The sequence below is a fragment of the Papio anubis genome, chromosome 13 (genome assembly GCF_008728515.1).
Source record: "Papio anubis isolate 15944 chromosome 13, Panubis1.0, whole genome shotgun sequence".
In the NCBI taxonomy this organism is placed as follows: Eukaryota; Metazoa; Chordata; class Mammalia; order Primates; family Cercopithecidae; genus Papio; species Papio anubis.
In genome coordinates this window covers 41,304,632-41,326,678 of record NC_044988.1, presented here as the reverse complement: position 1 = coordinate 41,326,678, position 22,047 = coordinate 41,304,632, and the positions used below count along the sequence as shown (strand labels likewise).

Sequence of the window (22,047 nt, the reverse complement as noted above, 5' to 3'; positions counted from 1 at the left end):
CAGTTTTTCTCTGCCCATTTCTTTGTTACTTCTTAACTCAAGAAATGGGAAAATGTGGGACACATTTAACACAAAATGGGGTCAATGGACTCAAAAAAGAATTATTCCTCTGAGCCGTTGGTGACCAAACTTAACAAATTTTGCACTATCTTCAGATAGGTAGCCCAGGAAGCTTATAACAAATTCAAATGCTTGAGTCTTATTTCTTACCACTTAAATAAAAATATTTGGGGAAGTAAACACCACTCTGTCAAACTCTCTCCAGTTAATTCTTTTGTGTAGGCAGTCCTGCGGAGCACTAGTATATATGATGGGGAGAAATTACAAATCTTTATCTTACTAGCAAGAAATGCAAGAGAGAAGTGGAGCTGGAATGCTGTCATAGGAGGGGACCCAGAGGATGAAACTTTATGGACTTGCCTTTGGAAAGTTTGCCTCTTCCTTTCTTCCACCACCAGAAGACATCTAGATGGCATCATGTATGAAGAACAGGCCTTCACCAGACACTGAACTGCCTGCATCTTGATCTTGGACCTCCCAGATTCCAGAACTGTACACAATTTCTGTTCTTTATAGTTACCCAGTCCGTGGTATTTCATTATAGCAGCACAAAAGAATTAAGATAGGGTGCATAGAAAAAAAAAATAGTGTTGCTCTTATTCTGCCAGATGCCATCTTGATATCAGGCTTATAAAAAGTTACAGGCAGTTTAATCTATCAACTCATTTTAGTCCTGGAATATTTTACTTGAAGGGAAGAGAGGATATCCAATGGGATTGCCTAGGATATAATTAAGGATTCAAGCCTGGAAAACAACAAAGATCAGGAATAGAAAGAAGCTTTGGGAGACTTCAGCACACGGACAATATTGGAAAACTTGGGTTGATTCAGTAATGCAAGGGACGAAAAATGTATAGTGATAAAGTAATGTTTAGAGTTACAGAGCAAAAGATAGTAAAGAACACCAGTCAGATAAATATGTTGAAAAGAGAGTAGCAATAATCAGCTGTAAATTTCTATGAGGGATTTATTCTCACCTATTCTTTCATGCATGACGTGTTTTAATTAATGAATCATATTCAACTGGATTTGATGTTCATTCTGAATATTTTGATATTTAAATTAATATATTTATTCACAAATTATTAATTAAACCGAGGTCAATTGAATAAAAGTCACAGCATTAAATTTAGATCAAAAGTGAGACAAGGCCAGTGATTTTTGTCAGAAAGACATCCTGGATAATTTATTAGGGTAACTTTTGGTTGAGTGTTGAAAAAGGAGCTGGAGTACACAGGGAGTACACAGTCTCTCAACTGTCTGAAAAATTAAGGCAGTGGGTGTAGTTATGGGTTCAGAGAGTTAGCAAAACTGAAAAAAAATAATGGACAGTGGCAAAATAAAATCTTTGAATAAAATGATTGTGAATTCATGAGACTTTATTCTTAAAAAACACTGAAAAATGAGATGTATTTAAAAGTTGAAGAAGAGGTGGGGGCACTTCAGAAGAGCAAGGTTAAAACAACAGGAAGAAAAAAGTAGGCTAAAATAAGCCGTGAGATGGTACCTTATTTATATCTTTCATCATAAAATTTCTGTTCTCTTCTGGCCTTTTGGAAGTTTTGGTCTAAGCCGTCAATCTCAAGCTTTCAGTTTCCCACCACCAAATCCTATACAATGTTTATTTGACATAGTGGAAACATCTGTCTTTCAGAAAAATGAGCATGACTCTCATCCTCTGTCTCCCTAAAAGGTTTTATTCATTATCCCCATGAATCACCTCTATTCCAGCAACGTACATATCACCAGTGCTTCTCAAACACCACAGAACTAATGGATTACCACAGAACTAATTGAAACGTGATGGTATATCTGTGGCTAGAATCTCCCCTTTTCCAGGTGAGATTCTTAGTAATCTCACAGAGTTGCCTTGAGGATAAAATCTGTTCAAATAAAATGTGATATTCAATGTCTTTGTCAACAAAAATAAGTTTATACCTTTATTAACACAAATAAATATTAAAGCTGCCTGATAAAATAGGTATCTTTATTGTCATTTTGAAGATAGTAAAGTGTTCTGAGAGGTTGCAGTTATCTTAAGCTCACATAAAAAATAATAGGATAAGTTTCCTACCTAAGAGCCTTATGTAATAGGGCCTGTGTTCTAAATAGCGGTGCAGATTTTAAAGTGATAGCAAAGTGAGCTATTATCATCCTAACTTTATCATTATGATCGATGTTTTTACTCCTAAATATAGAACATCGTAAATATAGTTATTGTGTAACTGATATTATTTTAAATGTACCTTTTAAAAAAATCTATGAGGATAAAATACATTTAGTGTCAATTCTAAGAATATCCACCAAAATTATAATATGCATTTTAATACACAGTACTTTATTTTACAATATTTTGTCCAAAGAATAACTGCATTTTATATAATGAAGCTACTTGCATTAAGAAGCCACTTCCTGTTGACAAAATGTGACATATAGAAGACCACAGTATATTTATTTGAGACATTGATCCTACAAATGTAGCATCTGTACAACATCAATTTAAAATGTACATATTTCCAGAGATCAAAGTTAATTAAACCATTAGAACATGGCATCCTACATAGCACAGGGAGTTTTCAATTGCCTAGTTACACAAACATTTTCAATTTAACTTCAAGGTAATGGACATCATTGCCTATGGAAGTCACAAAGCAGGCAGAAATATATCTGCCCCAGAAGAGTTTGGCATCCATAAGCCATAGTCATCACAGTCACTGAAATGATTTTTAGTAGAAGGCACTAGAGGAGTTATTAAACAAAATGTTGACATTTGCATTCCAATGTTTGTGGATAAATGTATAATCATTGTAAAATTTTATTATATTTAACTTAAATAAGCAATATTTTATTTAAGCAAGATATATTGGATTAATGGTCTGCTTAGGAGGTTAATATAAGTGCTATAAATTGAATAGTGAAATGATGCTTAAAGTGGAAAACAAAGCTGACAATTCACAATTTCCCATGACCTCAACTGAATGAAGGATGATTGAGGAAATTTAGAATCAGGCAGGGCTAAGGCCAAGAGAAAGCTCAGCTATATGACTGGCTGCAAAATAATCTTTAGACCAAAAGCAAGGACAAGTTTTGTCATTTTACCGTCAGGCACCAATTTGAAGAAAATAACATCTTCTGGCTGCTTATGGACAGTACTGGTGTTCACATAACTACAGTCTCAAGTATGTTGATGATGACTCTGGTTATAGAGCTAACTCTATTCTCTTGAGGAAGGAAATCGGCATAGAAGAAGCAGGGGTAAGATTCTTATTAGGTAAGTGAATTGAGAGGACACAAATGAGGATTTCCTATGATACTTCATGCAGTGTATGGCCATGTCCCTAACTCCTAAATCCCCCAAATGGAAGAAATAAGCACTGGAATAAGCTGTCTGGGTTGACAGGATTGGTTCAGGAAACTTGGTGGAATTAGTCTGTGGGTTAAAGACATCAGAGACCACAGCTAAACAGGTCTTGAAATCGGAATCGCCCACATAAATATTTGTGAATTCCTTTCCCTATTGCGGTAATACAGTATTGTTGACTACACACAGAATTTGGAGTCAGTCAAATCTACATTTGCATACAGATTGCTCTGTTAATCTATTAACTGTGCAACTATGCAACCTGGTGAAAAATAAGCATGCAACAGAGTGGATTTTTATTTCACGTTTTACTTTATACATCTTTAGGGCAAGGTCTATATTACATTTTTCTTCTGTCCTCGGCACCCAGTATAGTGTCACTATTGGCACTTAGTGGCATTTATCGAATGTTTGTTCAAAGAAAGTTTTGCGTATACATACTATCAATTTCATAATAGAGATCTTTTTAGCGCAATAAGACAATATAGTAATTAATCAGTTGGAAAGTGTTTCCGCAAATCTATCACCATACATTATAATGGAGGAGGCAGCATTCTGAAAATAAATGTCTGTCCACATGGAGAGAATTATATCTCCTTTGTGCTAGCCTCAAGCTTGTTCATTTTGTATATTAAGTATATCAAGATCAGGGATATGACATAACCTGGTTTCAGTCACATAGCTGGTCCTTGTTACAGTTTGGACAACATTATAAGTCTTTTGACAGCCATATCTATTTGTACAAGAAAACTAATATATATGATTTTTATTCAGAAGTCCAAACTGTGTTATTGAGTCACAGTTCATGGATTTTTTCCACAGATCTGTTTCTAGACAGTGTGTCATCACCCCTATAGAAACATGGTGTTGATGTGTTTAAGTCTGTGGAATTATATTTTATTTGGATCTTTGGACATATGAATGTCTCTTTATAAGCCACCAATTGACCTCCCAAATGTGCTCAAACAATTCACCAGTGCAGATTCATGATCTGGAAAAGACTATTCAGCTTGATTCCCTGCCTAGAATGCACCATGAGTGATATAATATTTCCAAAGTTTCTAAAATATTTGAAGAAAAGACATCTCCCATGAAACAATACCTCTAGGCTTAAAGGTAACATTTTCCATTCACAGTATTCAAAGACACAGAAAAAAATGCCTAAATTCAAATGGAAATGTGGAAAGAATGCACTTAGGACATAATTATCAAGATTAAGTAAACTACATCTTTGGTAGTTTTGTGTGTCCCTGGACGATGCTTATCATAATTTCACTGTTTTGTCAGAAGGAAGAAGCATGTTGTGATGGCACGGAGTAATTGGCGATGTCATTTATGTTTCTTCAATGCTTACAAATTTACCCCATTGGTTCTCATTATAGATGAAACGAATTGTCCTGAAACAACTCTGTGGGGCACCATTCACACCAACTAATGTTTAGTGAAAATCATGTTTTGGCTTTTGATGTACTTATTTACATTTTCTAGCAGTTGGAGTAAGCAGCCTGTGGTTATTCGGAATATTTCTTTTCCTATGTAATCTTTTTCGCCAGGAAATATCTAAGACAGGAAAATTAGTCAAATGTTTCAAGTGCTGCCTAAAATTATGTTAATTTGAACAAATTATTTAAAAATCAAGTTATTTAAGAATGTATTTAAAATACATATTTTAATTATTTCTAAATTAAAAGGTTTCTTACTAAGAAATAATCTTTCAGAGAAACTGAGGCAAGAGTTTTCAGTAATACTTCTGAAAGTTAAATAAAATAACATTGAGGGAGCTCACTGGACTTTATGTTGATATACCAGAATTTCACTCATGGTGCCCTCCCATATTTTCTGTGTGACTCTTGTTATATATCCTCTTAGAGAAAATAAAAGGAAATAATCCCTCATTTTTGTAAGGGTTAAAGGTGCACTTTAAAAAATTCAACAATTGATAAGCATTGTTACCTCTTATTATTAGTGAAAAAAGGTTATTATAAATGCTGTGTGCATGCTCTAAAAACATGATGCTGACAAACATAAAATATCAAAAAGTCTTTAAATGATTCTTGGTAGCATTTAGCAATTTATTTTTAAGGATGTTGGATGCATATGAAAATTGCTTTAGGCATTCCAAATACTTCACACTAAAACTTAACTAAATTTTATGAATATATTTCAAAGATATTAGTAATGCTGTGAGTCATATTTTGCTATCCCTCTTTTGCTATGAGGCAACTGGGATTTAATGGTTAGATAATTTGTTTAATGACTGAGAAATAGCATTGAGCAAAGGTAAGAATTAATCACAAGTTTCGATTCCAAAGCTAATGCATATAAATACTGATATGGTTTGGCTGTGTCCCCACCCAAATCTCTTCTTGAATTGTAATCCCCAGGTGTCCACGGAGAGACCTGATAGGAGTTGATTGGCCCATGGGGGTGGTTTCCCCCATGCTGTTCTCATCATAATGAGTGAGCTCTCACAAGATCTGATGGTTTTATAAGTGGTCTTCCCCCTTAGCTCCTCACTCTTCTCTCTCCTGCCATCATGTGAAGAACGCCCTTTTGTCCCTTCTCCTTTCAACTTCTGCCATGATTATAAGTTTTCTGAGGCCTGCTCAGCCATGTGAAACTGTGAGTCAATGAAACCTTTTCTTTTATATAATAAATTACCCAGTCTCAGGTCTCTTTATAGCAGTGTGCAAATAGATTAATACAGATACCATACATGTGAGATTAAATGTCTTCAGAATATAATTTCCCTTTTTTTAATCTTGAAGAAAAAAATATTGGTAGTACTTGAATTTCTTCAGTTTTTTTAAGTGGTAAATTGATTATTTCAATTTGGCATCAGGAGACTTAACTGAATGTTGATTTCTCTGCCTTCTAATTATGTAACTTTGGGGGTATCAATATAAACTCTAATTATCAGTTTTGTCGGCTCTAAAATACATAAATAAGTATTCAAAGAACATCAAAGATAAGAGGAGAGTCTTTGAAGGGAAGAGAGGAAAGAAGTAAAGGTAAAGTGAGCTGAAAATGCAGATAGAAGTAGGTTTTGGAGAAATATGTAGATCAGGCCAGAGTTTGTGCTTTATCCTGCATAGTCCTTGAACGTCATAAGGTGTAACCATAAGATATACTCAAATTTGTATTTTAGAAAGATAATTCTGACAGCACAAATGAAACGAATGTATAGAGCTGAGAGAGAAGAGTAAGAGCACCTAGACTGAGACAACAATTCAGGAAATGGCTAAGAAGACCCATGTCTATCACATGGAAAGTGTTCTACAACTGTGAGAGAGGTAAGCAGAAAAGTGACAGCACTTAGTACTTCATGGGAGATCAAGACAAGAGGACTTGTATGAATAAATGTCAACTCATGTCAACAGTTCAGGAAAAAAGTGGATGGAAAATTAAAGGAGAAGTAAGTCTGGAGAATAGCAGTATAAATTCAGTTGGAAATGGTTAGCTTCTAGTGGTGATGGACATGTGTTGCAATCTGTCTCTATTTGGAATTTTTTTTCTTTAGGACACAAGACGGGAATGAAAATATAGAATTGAGAACCACCAATATGAAAATAGTACTGTAAAACATAAAATAGAATCTCTCAGAGATTCTGATAATAGAGCAAAGAGTAAGAACTTGAATAATGTTACATGGAATCATAAAGTAATAGGAAAAGGTTTCAAAAAGAAATCATGATTTTTTATAGCAGAAGTTGAGAGGCCCCAAATATGTAGCAATTACAAATGTTACAGAATAATTAAGAAGAACAATTTGGAGAGGTCAGCAGTGAGTTTTGGAAATGTTTTCACTGTGAGTTATGTGTGGAAGACTTATTATAATAGGATGGAAAACAAGTACCAGCTATATTTTTTCTTTTGGATCATTTCTACTTATGCATGTTTTCAAACATTTAGGAAGGGAGAGTCAAAAGCTCTCAGCACTTTGCCAAACCTTAGTCTCTTGGTTTAAGAAGGTTGGAGACGAAGGACAAGAAAAAATGAAATTAGTAAGTACTGATTTTAAAAACTTTGAAAATCTTCATGATAAAAAGTACATAAATTATATTAATTAGAGGTTTTATTTTCCACTTATTACATCTTCATTTACACTGAAAAAATTGCTGGAAATATTAGTCTTTTTTATTGTGTTTTTAGCACTATCCACATCAACAAATCAGCCAACATTCATATTTTTATTATTGGCTGAAATCCTGATTATTTTGATTTCTTATTGCCAGTGGGTTAGGAAGCATCTCTATACAAATAATATACAGTACAATTCACTGTTATCTTTTTGTAGCAATTGTCAAACAGATAACAGTAAAACAGTGTATTTGGGCTATTGATTTATACATATAATAAACCTTGGCAAGAAAGTACATGTGTTACAATCAGATTAGAAAAACTATCAAGAAGTTACATGTTTTACTCATATAAAATACAAGGCTGACCTTCATAGTTCAACTATTCTGTTTAATACCTCTTACTCTGTACTTTTTAAAGGCATAAAATATCACAGCGATTTTTTCCCCAAACATAAGCAATCTTTATCATGCATAGCTGATTCCTATGTGCCAATTCAGAGCGTAATGAGCATCACCTAAAGTCACCAAGACAGTCACCCAGGAATATTCAGAATGCTGATACCTGCATTCTTTTTTTTTTTTTTTTTGATGGAGTCTCGCTCTGTCGCCAGGCTGGAGTGCAGTGGCACGACCTTGGCTCACTGCAACCTCTGCCTCCCAGGTTCAAGCGATTCCCCTGCCTCAACGTCCCTTGTAACTGGTACTACAGGCATGTGCCACCATGTCCAGCTAATTTTTGTATTTTTTAATAGAGACGAGGTTTTACCATGTTGGCCAGGATAGTCTCGATCTCTTGACCTCGTGATGTGCCCACCTCAGCCTCCCAAAGTGCTGCGATTACAGGTGTGAGCCACCATGCCAGACCTGGTACCTGAATTCTTCAACTTCACTTATACAGATCAGAATCTGCATATTTACATGGTAATCAAGCACATTAGACAGATGTGACACTTCTTTTTAAAAAGTAAAGACTTAGATTTCACCAGTCAAACTTTGACAAAGATAGCATATTTTCATAGAAAACTGATTAAAACTGACACATCTTGGTACTATGTGAAAAACTCATTGTTGAATCATGTATCAGCAGAAAATGGAATGAAGGCTAGATCAAGGTGTATTGCACCTGTGACATCCAGCCCTTGATCAAAGAGAGTGCACAATTGAAGGAAGGATTAAATCTGCGAGTAGAGGTGAGGAAGAGATTACCCTTAGAGGGTGGGAACAGATTCTCAGAAAGGGCCATTTGTCTCCCAATGTCAAAAAATAAGGGTTTTTGTACTTTGAACATTGACCATATGCCAGACAACAGGCCAAGAGTTTGATTTAACTAATTTGATGTTTACAATAATAGTATATTGTTTCTATTGTTGTTTCTTGAGAACTTGAAATAGTAAAATATCCATGTCTCACAGCTACTAAGTGGCAAGTGTTAAAATTCAAACCATTCCGATTCTTTAACTTTCCTAAGTAATTAAATTACTTCTAGCTTAATTTTACCCTTAGTTTTCTTTTGTCATATTCATTTTGAAACAAATATTTTATCATATTTATTTTAAAACAAATATTTTATCATATTCATTTTAAAATATTTTTAAAATAAGTTATTTCATGTGACTGTTTTCAAGGAATGTCACTGTGAGATATGGCATATTTCTCCTTCTCAGAAACTCTGGGCCTAGCTGATATATTAGACCAAAACATATCAAATTTTTACTAGGAATAAATATATAGTTACTCCCATCTCTACGAGGTGGAGTTTAAGTCCTCTTTTCTTGATTGTACTTTGAACTTAATGGCTTCTTTCCAGTTAATAGAGCCTGAAAAGGAAAGCATAGTTTCTTCACAGCAGAGAAACCTGGCACTCAATCCAAGTGACAGAGGTCAATCTCACCAGTGAAAGGTCATGTTGATATCAGGTACCCCTGATTTAATGTGATATAAAGGATACTTTATCTCCATGGAATTCTTCCTCAAATGCAATAACCACAGTCTAATCATAAAAAATACCAGAAAAAAATAAAGGGACATTCTATAAAACATCAGTCTAGTACTTTTCAAAATGGCTAAGGTCATGAAAGTGAGATGGAGAAACTCACAGATAAAAAGAGACTCAGGGAACATAATGACAAATTCAATATTGTACCCTGTACTGAATTCTGTAACAAAAATAGAATATTACTGGAAAAACTGTGAAATTCTAACAAAGCCTGAAGTAAAGAGTATTGTATCAATAGTAATTTCTTAGCTTTATCAACATACCATGATTATATAAAAATGTTGATATTAGAGGAAGTTCAGTGGGGGCTATAAAGGAATTTTTTACTATCTTTCTGATTTTTCTGTAAATCCAAAATTATCCCAAACTCCAAAATTTAGCAAATTATATTAAGAAGTTTTAGTGAACATATTAGTAGAAACTAATATGCCAAACATTTATCTAATATTTAGCATGTCACCAACATTTAAATATTAAAAATTCCTGAGACTCCTTCTTTGCAAAAAACAAATTTCAGCACAAAATCAATAATGCTTTCCCCAGGATGACATTTTATATACTAGAGTCTTGATTTTGCATCCCATATGTAATTATCGTCTTGGCTCTTTGTTTGGAATCATAATTAAATCTTGTCAGTTTCTTAATCATTTTCCTTAAATTTGTATGAAGCCACGGTTCACATGATATCTTTTGCTTTTCTTTTATATTATTTATTAGATAAAAGCATTGTCTCCAAGACGAGTGATTTTTTTTCTTAGGCTATTTCCATATTGCTTATCTTCTATGAATTCTATCACTTCTGGCCAGATGACCACTTTCAATGGATTCTGCAAATTCTGTGAGGCCTTAACCAATGTTATAAATGCTATTAGTTATATTTTATCATTCAGCAATGAATGATATATATACCTTCCTACATTGGAAGGTATATAGTATAGAGAAGTTATTTAATAAATACTTGTTGAAATAAATATTGCATTGATTTGCTACACATGTAGGACTGGAACATGTTTCTTTATGTCAAGTTCTGCATATGATATTTATAACTGCACAAAATTGCTTATAGGTCCAAAATATACCCTAAGATAGATATAATTAATAAGGCCTTTTATTACTGTATTCTACAAAAAAATGTAATGCTAGACTCTTTAGTCTGATTTTTATTACTATACTTTGAAATCTAAGGGTTCCTTGTCAAATCTCTGGCACATTGGAAGGTATATAGTATGGAGAAGTTATTTAATAAATGCTTATTGAATTAAATATTGCATTGATTTGCTACACATGTAGGACTGGAACATGTTTCTTTATGTCAAGTTCTGCATATGATATTTATAACTGCACAAAACTCAGACACAATAAAATGTGCTTTTAAATACCACAGCACAAGTGTAGTTTATTGATAAACTATTTCTATGATAAACTAAAAGCAAAATCTTGTTTGTTATTCAAAATTTTGAACACATGTTAGTAGTAGTTACAAATAAACTATATATATACACAGATAGCTATCGATAAGTATCTACATCTATGTATCTATATATGTATCTATCTATCTATATAAAATAGATGGGATGCATTTACCCTTTCAGGTAATCTTGTACTTGAGGAAAATACGTATTTTCAGTAGATGAGATTTTTAATATAAACATATTAAATATGTATTAAAACTTCAAAAAAAGTTTAACTTCACTTTATAAATATCTAGAATGCAAAATAAAGACAAGCACATTTCCACATATCATAAAGAATCTTTTAAATATGAAGAGTTTTGTCTCAGAGGCATTATTTTCCTTCAATTATATAAAATAATAATATGCATACATTGGTACTCTTACAAATAAGATTTTACATACTATATAATTAAGGAATATCAATAAAATACATCTAATGTACAATTGTATTATAATTTAATATTGCACTATAAATATTTGTATATTATATTTATGTAATTAAATTGAAATAGTAGTATTTACTTAAAAAGCAATCATGTACTCAGACACTATTCTAGGTAGTTTATGTGCTTTATGATATATGATTCTCATGAAAACTATATGGGATATGTTCATCATCGTGCATTTTACAAAAGGAAATAAGGCAACAGCAGAGCAAGTACACAGTTCAACCAAGTTTTTGTTTTCTTTTCCTTGAACCTTTCTGCTTAACCTTTCAAGTCTTCTCTTATTAATCTATATGTTGGAATATATATTTTAAGAAGACATAGGCAAATATGGTCTTTAGAGATTCAGAGTGAGACAGTCAGGGATGCTGTTGAAGAATTACAAAAGGCTGAATGTAGGTAGTAAACAATCCATAAACATGAAATCAATAGTATAGACTTTTTAGACAGCTGATTTTACTGGGTACAATCATACTCATGGTTATTACGATGTTGAAAATACTGAGGTAAAATATGATATGAAACATTTTAAAAATAGTACTCCTGATGAGAAAAAAAGGTTCTCAGAAATTAGGATGTTAGCTTCTCAGAAACTAGAGTTAGGATGGCTTAGCAAAGGTGAGATACTGAAGACGGGCTTCAGACATCAGAACAAATTGAGGACTAGCTAACAAACGTCTGAGGTGGAATCAGTTTTCCATAAAACATGCCCACAGTGTGCCATGTCAGTTTCCTGTTGCCATGGCAACACCCAGGCGTTACCTGCCCCTTCTATGGCAATGACTTGACGATCCAGAAGTTACTACACTTTCCCTGGAAATTTCTGCATAAACTGCCCCTTAATCTGCATGTAATTAAAAGTGGATATAAATATAACTGCAGAAATACCCAGAGCTGCTACTCTCAGTACAGTGCCTATGGGGTAGCTTTCCTCTACAGGAGCAGTCACAGAGCTTTAACACTGCCTGAACTGTGACACCACCAGAGCTGTAGCACTACTGTTTCAATAAAACTCTTTTCTTCTACCACTGATTCACTCTTAAATTCTTTCCTGGGTGAAGCAAAGACCTCTCCCTGGCTAAGGCCTAATTTGGGGGTGGCCTGCCCTGCCCTGGCATCCAATGTAGGGCACAGAGAAAAGACAGTGGAATGAGAGATGGCGAGAGAAGCAGCATTCAGTGAGGCAATGGCGAGAGATGGCAGTCGGTGAGATGATGAGTGGAGACATGGTGAGAGGCAGCAAAGCAATTGGTGATTGAAACTGCAAGAGCTGCTAACACCTAAGAGCTATAATACTGTATTACTCCATTTTCATACTGCTATAAAGAACACCTGAGACTGGGATAATTTATAAAGAAAGGAGGTTTAGTTGACTTACAGTTCCACATGGCTACAGAGGCCTCAGGAAACTTACACATGGTAGAAGTTGAAGGGGAAGCAAGGCACGTCTTACACAGTGGCAGGCGAGATGAGTGCAGGTGAAAGTGCCACTTATAAACCATCAGATCTCATGAGAACTCCCTCACTATCACAAAACACTGCCTCATGATCCAATCACCTTCCACTAGGTTCTAACAAGTGATCACGTTGCGCTGCCTCATTTGAGACCTGCCACTCAGTCCTGCAGACCGGTGGGTTACTGGTCCCTTTAACAGTTCCACCCTCCATGGCACCTGAGCCCACCCAAGCTGAGGAATCCTGGAGAGACCTTCACCTGGGTCCTACATGGAAATTGGTCAGTGCTATTTGGCTCCTGTGGATGAGTGAGTGTTTTCCTCTGTTCACCTGTAGTGTCAGGAGAATTAGGAAATAAAATAAAAGTCCTTGGCTAGGTGGTTGGTTAGAAGTCTACCATTGTTTGAGTTCCCCTTAAAAATGACTTTGTCACTCCTTCTCCCTGCTCCTTTCATTTTATTGTTCCATCAGTCATTTCATTTTCAATCCTTAATTTTTTTTTTTTTGCAGTCTTATGTTTGCTTTTGACTTTCTTGTTCACTGTATTTGGGCAGTTGTTTAAGGCAGAACACTTGGTTGTAAAAGCTCCCCTGTTGTGTTGACTCTGGGATGCTAAAATCACATTGTTCTGTGACACCAAGTTGGTCTTGAGTTCACTGTTGGCCATTCCGCCCAATGCCCTGGGGTTGTCAGCATTTGGTATGGGTACCCTTGTTCACAGGATCTTGGGCACTCTGGTATTTCAGCATTGGTTTTGGTCACTTCCTGGATGCTCTGGGCTTTTTGGCATTGACATTTCCTCTAGAATTGTGGGGTATAGCCACTCCCCTGGGGGGGATATTGGTCTTATCCTTTTCTGCCTTGAAGTTAGAAGTTATTATTTTCCTTAGCCATTTGCAAGCCCTTTCCTGTGTGCTATCGTGCTGTCTTGCTCAAGCCTTTCTTGGTCAAAGGAACTGGGAGTTCCGAGGACCCTGGCCTGATGAAAGACTACCTACAGTTGTAGATAAGTGGCCATCCCAACTTTTTGGTTTGTTTGTTTCTCCCGTACTGGGTAGCTTCTCTGGCAAATTAGGGCCTCTGAAGTCTCTCCTTAGGCATCGCTATTTACTTCTTTTCTTCCTCCTATCCACAGTCACCATTTGTTTAGCACCCCACTCTGTGCCCAACCCTCACTCTGTGGAATTTAGGCTCAACACCCTACTGCCCATTTCTGGCTCATCACCTGCTTTTGTAACACCTTGCTATCTACATTTTGTAGAAAGTGGTCACTTAAAAGGGAAAAATACTAATTAGGCACTCACTAAACTTAGGCTAACAGAAACCCCCTGTGGAAATCCTTACTAGACATGAAGACAACAGTGAGAATCCCCAAAGATTCACATCTAGTGTGCCTTTTAGACTACTGGAGTAAATTTAAATTACTAGACAAATTGAAGAAGAAAATAAATAATTTATCATTGCAATAATGTTTGGGTTTAATAAAAATTGACCAACTAACAGATTTGGCCTAGGCATGGTTCTTTACATTATGATGATATTTTATAATTATATTTGCTTTATAAAATGGAAGGAAAATAAGAAGGTTTTTATGTACAGGCTTTTATGGCCCTCTACCAGGATTCTAACTTAAGGGCTAGCTGTAGATTATGTCTGGCTCATGATTCTCCCAGGCACCCCAGAAGGCCCAGTGCTGCACCCTCCCCTACCTTCAGAGCCTTCTCAGTCCCCTAGTTCTGACAGGAGGCCCCACTAGTTCTCTAAAGCAAGATTCCACCCCAAGGTTGTCAGGCATTCCTCCCACTTATCCAAAAAGCCCTGGCTTATATCCCCCACTACCTGAAAAAATAAGCCCAACCAGTACCACCAGGAGTGGGGCCTCATATCAGCCCCAAAATATAACTTACGTCAGTTGTGGGTGGTAGCTTATGGGAATGGAGGAACAATCAGAGAATATGTGACTTTTTCCATGTCTGATTTGCCTTTATGCAAGGAAAAATTTTGTTGGTTTTTGATGGATCCAGGGAAGTTTGTAAAGGAGTTTGTTAAGTTGACCATGTCCTTTGATTTAACTTGGCATGACATGCAAGTATTATTATCCACTTGTGGTATTGCAAAGGAAAAACAAAGAATTCTAGGTACTACTCATGAACATGGAGATAGAGTGGCTGCACATAACCCAGGCCATTTCATTTATCATGTTGGGGAGATTTACTTCCAGATGTCGACCCTCAGTGGAATTGCCAGAGAGGTTCTCAAGATCTTGAAAGCAGAAATCACACACTAACTTGTTTAACAGATGGTATGAAAAAGTGTTTGGTTAAGCCAGTTAATTATGATAAAGTGAGAAAAATTCCTCAGAAGAAAGATGAAAATCCCACTCATTTGAAGGCCAATTGGTTGAGGCACTCAGGAAATATACTAATACAGTCCTAGACTCCCCAGCAGGGTGAGCTCTCCTGGGTATGCATGTTGTTACTCAATCTACCCCTGACATTAGGAGGAAGCTACAAAAAGTAGCAATGGGACCCCAAAGCTCCATGAGACAACTCTTAGACATTGCCTTTGGGGTTTATAGTAATAGGGACAGGGAAGAGGAAGAGGCAAACTCCAAAAGAATTGATAAAAAAGCATGACTGTTAGTGGCTGCTGCTTTACCCTGAACCCTCACCCACTAAACCATGCTGCCTCAGGGTTACTCAGCTTGAGGAAATGTGGTGAGATCAGCATCTGAAATGCTCAGACAAGAGCCCCCACAACTCACTGGCCTTTAGGCCAGAATCAATATGTCTTGTTTAAGCAAGAAAGGCCACTGAAAAAGGGTTGCCCCAGGCTTAAGAGGGAGTTTGAGGCACCCAGACCCATAATGGCTGAGAAAGTAGAGAACTGACAGTGTTAGACTTAAAGGATGCTTTCTTTTATATATCTTTACACCTAGACTTCCAGTATATTTTTGTTTTGGAATGGACTGATCCAGACACGAATAAAGCATTTCAGCTTACCTGGACAGTTATTCCCCAAGGTTTTAGGAACATTCCCCATCTCTTTGGCAATGCATTGGCCAGGAGTTAAGGGAACTACAGTTAACTAATGGGTCTGTCTTGAAATATGCAGATAACCTACTAATTTCCATCCCTACTAGGGAAGACTCTGACAGGAACATAATTCAGATCCTTAATTTTCTGGGAAAGTAAGGATATCAGTTATCTCACCACAGAACCCAGATCTCTGCACAAAATGTTAAATATTTGGGATATGTTCTCACCCCTGGGACAAGGACTTTGGCCCAGGAGCAAAAAGAAACCATCTTGGCACTGCAGGCCCCTCAAAGTGAGAAATAGTTAAAAGCCTTTTAGGAAATGGCTCGCCTCTGCAGGATCTGGATTCTTGGGTTTGAGTCTATAGCAGAGCCACTCTATGAAGCTCTACAAGGGAGTGATCACAAGCCTTTGAATTGGGATGGAATTTGCCAAAAGACACTCTTAACCCTAAAAGAAATGCTAGGAATAGCTCCTGCTTTGGGACTTCTGAACATAGAAAAACCATTCACTCTGTTATGCTGCTGAAAAACAAGGGATGGCTTTGGCCATCCCACTAGTAGGACTAGTGGCTTACTCTTCTAAACAGCTAGACCAAATGGCAAATGGGTAGCTAGGATGCTTGTGAGCTGTGGTCACCACCACTCTATTGATAGAAGTCAGTAAGTTTACCCCAGGACAGCAATTTGATGTCATGCCCCCCACCACCAGAAAGTCGTAGAGGCAAAAGCACACCAATGGCTAAATGGGGGCCAGTCACATAAATATCAGGCCCTTTTGCTTGATACCCTTATGTTATCTTTAAAGTACATCGAGTTTTAAACCTTGCTACTCTATTGTGGAACTTCATGTCCTAGGAAACAAATCCCCAACTCATTCATGCTTGTGTGGAAAACAGAACAGACCTACTCTAGCAGGCCTAACCTCAAAGATGAGCCCTTGCCTAATCCTAATGTTGAGTGGCTTATAGATTAGAGTATCTTTATGCATAAAGGAGTAAGAAAGGCAGGTTATGTGGTAGTTAGCCAACAAAAAGTTATTGAGGCAGAAACTTTGCCTTCTGATACTTCTGCTTAAAAAGCAGAACGAATCACTTTAATTAGAGCCATTCAATTAGGAAAAGACTTAAGAGTCACTATATATACTGATTCCAAATATTCCTATTGCTTTATGCTCACGCTGCTATATGAAAAGAAAAGGGACTACTAATAATGAAGGGATCCGCCATATAACATCACTCAGAATTTGGAACTTTTAGATGCTGTCCAGCTCCCAAAGGAGGTAACAGTTATTCACTGTAGGGAACACCAAAGGGAGACACCTCTAATTATCAAAGGAATTGCTCTAGCAGACAGAGCAGCTAAGGCCACAGGTAAAGAAACACCAGTATTACAGGCCGCTTCATCAGTGCCAGGTACTACATCCACATCAGCAACACCGTGCTATGCCCCCAAGGAAATTAAATAGAACAGAAAGGCTTACAAAAGGATCTCTCCGGATGGTTACCAGGAAGCAACACACTCCTCCTTCCTCCTCCCTGAGGCTGAGCAATGGAAACATAGTTAAGTAGATCTGTAACTCCTCACACTTGGGATGGGTTCCCTATTTAAATTAGTTTCTGAAATCTTCTTAGGAAAGGAGCTATTCCAGACTGTAAAGAGGGTCACCAGGGCCTGTGAACTGTGTGTCTCTAATGATCCAGGAAGCCGTCCCATACCCCCACCCTTTCTCAGACATATACAACATCAAGAAACATACCCTGGGAAAGACTGGCAAATAGATTTTGCTCAGATGCCACCATACAGGGGACTTTAATATTTGCTGGTATTTATAGACACTTTCACCAGATGGATAGAGGTCTTCCCCACAAGGACAGAGAAGGCATTAAAAGTGTTCGGATTTTTAGATAAAGAGATCATCTTCAACTGGGGATTACCTAAAATCCTGCAGAGTAATAACAGACCCTCCTTCACAGCTAAAGTGACCCAGCACGTTTCCCCAGAGTTAGGTATTACCTATTACCTTCACTCCTTCTGGAGACCTTAATCCTCTGGTAAGGTAGAAAAAGTTAATCACGTTTCAGAATGAATATTAGCAAAGCTCTGTCAGGAGGCCTCAGAGGCCTGGGTTTCTCTGCTATCCATAGCCCTTTTATGCACAAGGATAGTCCCAAATAGAATTCTAAAACTTAGTCCATTATGACTTATGGGTGGCCCTTTTTAACTTCAGGCCTCCTGTTTGATGAAGAGATAAATAGAATGCTCACCCATATTATCAGCTTAGACCTGGTTCAAAAGGCCCTCTAAACCTATGGAAATAAAATATTGTCCCCTCCCACAAGGAAGAGAAGTAACTCTCCTATTCAACCAGGAGACTTGGTCTTACTAAGAACTTGAAAAGAGGGATCCCCTGAAGATCAATTACAACCAAAATGGGAAGGGCCCCATCAGGTGTTTTTGAGTTCCCACAATGCTGTTAAACTTCAGGAAATAATTAGTTGTGTACAACTATTCAGGATTAAACCTGTTTCTTATGTATCACAGGCATACAAGGTGGAGACCATGACCTACATCTGTGAACCTTCCAAGCATCTCTTCTACCTATTTAAAAGAATCAACACTCAGTCGGAAGTGGTAACATGATGCTTTGGGTGGGAATAGAAGCTTTAATTTTTTTCTTCTTCTTGATTTTAATACTTCTGTCACCTTAGCCAACCTCCCAGGAAAAAATTATTTTGTCCTTATTGAGTGCGGAGGCCACTCTACGACCCAATTGAACACCATTCTGTTACTGTTAATCATGTTTGCTCTCCCAATTATCCTAAACCAGGGTGGATGGGAACCTAACTAGTAAATACTTCAACAATTACAGCATCAGGGGATCATCTTCATGGTTGCTGGATTTTTCATCAACATTCCCAGGATAGAAAATTCTATCTTCTGGCTCATCTGGAATAGCTCATGATAATCCCCCAGGCCTCCTAATTAGCCATAGTGATCCTGAAATATCCCAACCCCTAGAAGTTAAGTGGAACACTCACCCATTTAGTGGATTACACCTGAAATGCCTCATACCACTATTGCCTGGACCTGGGAAGTTGGGTATCTGTACCACCGGAGCACTAATGAGTCTATCTTTTGCACCCACTCTTGTGTGAATGATACAAAAGTGGAAACTTCTCTGATGCTCTGATTCAACTCTGATTCAACTTTAGTTGGCAAGTTGTCAAGTTCCGAAGGTCACAGCAAGGTAAATGGGACTGCACTTATAAGTGAGGAGACTATATATGGTGCTTTCTCCTGGATCAGAATATAGAGGGGAAAAACAACTTTATACTTCATAGTCTGAGAAGGTGAGAGTATTGCACCTCTCTGAAAAACAAAAACTTTTGTCTATCCCCTTTGGAATAAGAAAAGAAAATTTCTATAGACCCAACTTACCAGCAAAGGATAAACATCACACCCCATAGGGCCTTTGTTTGTACCCAAACTGGGCTCATTTTTGTCTGTGGCCATGAATGGGAAGAAGTGGCACATCATAACTGCTCCCAACTTCCCTACAGAGTCACCTATTCTTTTAGGAGTATCATTCCTTTGTATATCAAAAACTTGGAACAGAGATGAATGTACATTGGCAACACTTGCTCCTCCAGGAGTTACTGCCTATAGCCCCATAAGACTCAAGGATACCAGAAGTAAGCAAGCAATAGGGTAAATTCTGGCAGGAACTGGGGAAGCAATAGGACTAGCAGCACCCTGGAGTGGCTTTGCCTACCGTGAGTAAATTCTAAATAACTTAATTCAAACTCTAGAATCCTTAGCCACCAACACAGGTCAGACACTAAAAGGAATTCAAGAATATTTAGACTCTTTGGCAAATGTGGTTATCAATAACAGACTAGTATCGGATTATTTACTAGCTGAACAAGTGGGAGACTGTATACAGTTATTAATAAAACCTGCTGCACATATACTAACAACTCTGGAAAAGTTGAGATTAACATTCAAAAGATATATGAGAGAGCTACCTGGTTACATAGATATAACCAGGGCACTGACTCCAGCTACGTCTGGTCAACTATTAAAAGTGCCTTTTCAAATCTCCCCTGGTTTTTACCTCTCCTAGGACCTCTGATAGCTCTCATGTTACTAATTTTTTGCCTTTGCTTGTTTAACCTCTTCAAAGTTTATGTCTTCTAGATTACAACAGTTCCAGGTAAAGACAATGCTGGTACAAGGCTTCCACCCCATCCTGCCTTCTACTCCAGAGAATAAAAAGTGTCCTACCTCTGGGCCTCCTGGATTAGGTATCTGGAGATTTTCACTTCTCTGGTGGTAGGCAGGGCCTATGCTCATAAACTCAGAAAGAAGAAGTCACAGAAGATGGACCTCTGCTCTTCTGCAGCCTTCTTAAGATTAAGGAGGAATATCCAGTCTCTGAGGAGAGGATGAGGTAGGAGTTGGGACTTGACTCTGGAGACAGGACTCAGACACCATACCAAATTGAGGACAAGCTCAAACAGGGCCAAGGCAGAACAGCTTTTCTTAATATACACCCACCAGTGTGTCATGTCAGTTTACCATTGCCATGGCAACACCGGGGAGTTACTTCCCCTTTCCATGACAATGACCCAATGAACCAGAAGTTACTACCCTTTCCCTGGAAATTTCTTCATAACCTGCTCCTTACTTTGCATGTAATCAAAAGTGGGTATAAATATGACTGCAGAACTATCCTGAGCTGCTACTCTCAGCACACTGCCTATGGGGTAGCCCTACTCTGAAGGAACAGGCACAGAGCTACAACACTGCCTGAGCTGTTAACACCACCAAAACATTAACACTGTTGCTTCAATAAAGCTGTTTTCTTCTACCGTCGGCTCACCCTTGAATTTTTTCCTACATGAACCAAAGAACCATTCATAGCTAAGCCCCCATTTGGGGACTGCCTGCCCTGTATCAAAGGGATCTTTACAAAGACATTGGAATTGAGGCTTGATACAAACTTTTAATAAAAATTTATTGTTGTAGTGAAGGTTAATGAATGACCATGCAATAGGTTTTTTCACTTTGGAAAACATAAAAATGTAGATGTTTTCAATTATCTGATATCGTAATGAGAGTAACTGGACTTGTTTCAGCAATAAAAGTGTTTGCTTATAGATAGAAAGGCTTTATTATGATACTCTTATATAGAGAAAACATACATTAGTATATTGAATATTCTGGACTTATATCACTTTTAAAAATGAGTAATAAGTTGGTGGTATTGAATGATTTGGAATTACCAAATTTTGGAGCTGTAGTGGTGGTTTAATAGGTGGCTCCTATTTTTAAAATAAGGAAACTGGCCCAGAGTGGATGAGTCAAACATGAAATAGGCTGCTTCTGATTTCTAATGTAGTGCACTTGACAACATTGTATTTAGGAGCAGACCAGTTTAATGCAAAGCCACAGCCAAGGGGTCTCTTGAGAAATTTTCTAGCTTATCATGCAATAAAAGCCAACAATTAATTTGATTGTGTACTACAGAGTTAGCCACAATGAATCCTGAATCAGTGACTTATACAACTTAGATTGATTAGCATAGCTGAAGAGATCAAAGAACAGAAAGCTAATTTTAACCTTGAGATGGATAACATTCATATTGTTGAAAAACAGTCTTTACTTTTGGTATTTTATTTTCCTTAAAATAAATTTAAGAACTTCACCAATTCCCTTATATATGGGAGTCCAATTTTAATTGTTGTTTAAATTTCAGATTTTAATTTCATTCATTTTTGTGTAGTAACTTTTTTTTTGAGATGGAGTCTCGCTCTGTCACCCAAGCTGGAGTGCAGTGGTGCCATCTTGGCTCACTTCAAGCTCCGCCTCCCGGGTTCACGCCATTCTCCTACCTCAGCCTCCTGAATAACTGGGATTACAGGTGCCCGCCACCATGCCTGGCTAATTTTTTGTATTTTTAGTAGAGGTGGGGTTTCACTGTGTTAGCCAGGATGGTCTCCATTTCCTGACCACGTGATCCACCTGCCTTGGCCTCTCAAAGTGTTGGGATTACAGGCGTGAGCCACCGCGCCTGGCCCTTGTCACTTTAACTGTAAAACTCTTGATAGTTGTCTTTAATAAGAGAGACAATATATAGATTTTGTACGGTGG

General features: G+C 37.2%; 1 long non-coding RNA gene across 2 annotated transcripts in view; it reads right to left on the bottom strand.

Moving 5' to 3' along the window:
- LOC116270016 overlaps positions 1-22,047 on the bottom strand; it is a 209,810-nt gene that overhangs the window by 145,371 nt on the left and 42,392 nt on the right. Inside the window, exon 1 of one of the 2 annotated variants that reach the window (XR_004177877.1) lies at positions 17,915-21,649. The exons of the other annotated variant lie outside the window; for it this stretch is intronic. This is a non-coding gene — a long non-coding RNA (uncharacterized LOC116270016). Of the gene's footprint in view, positions 1-17,914; positions 21,650-22,047 lie in introns of those variants that run through there. 2 annotated transcript variants of the gene reach the window in all.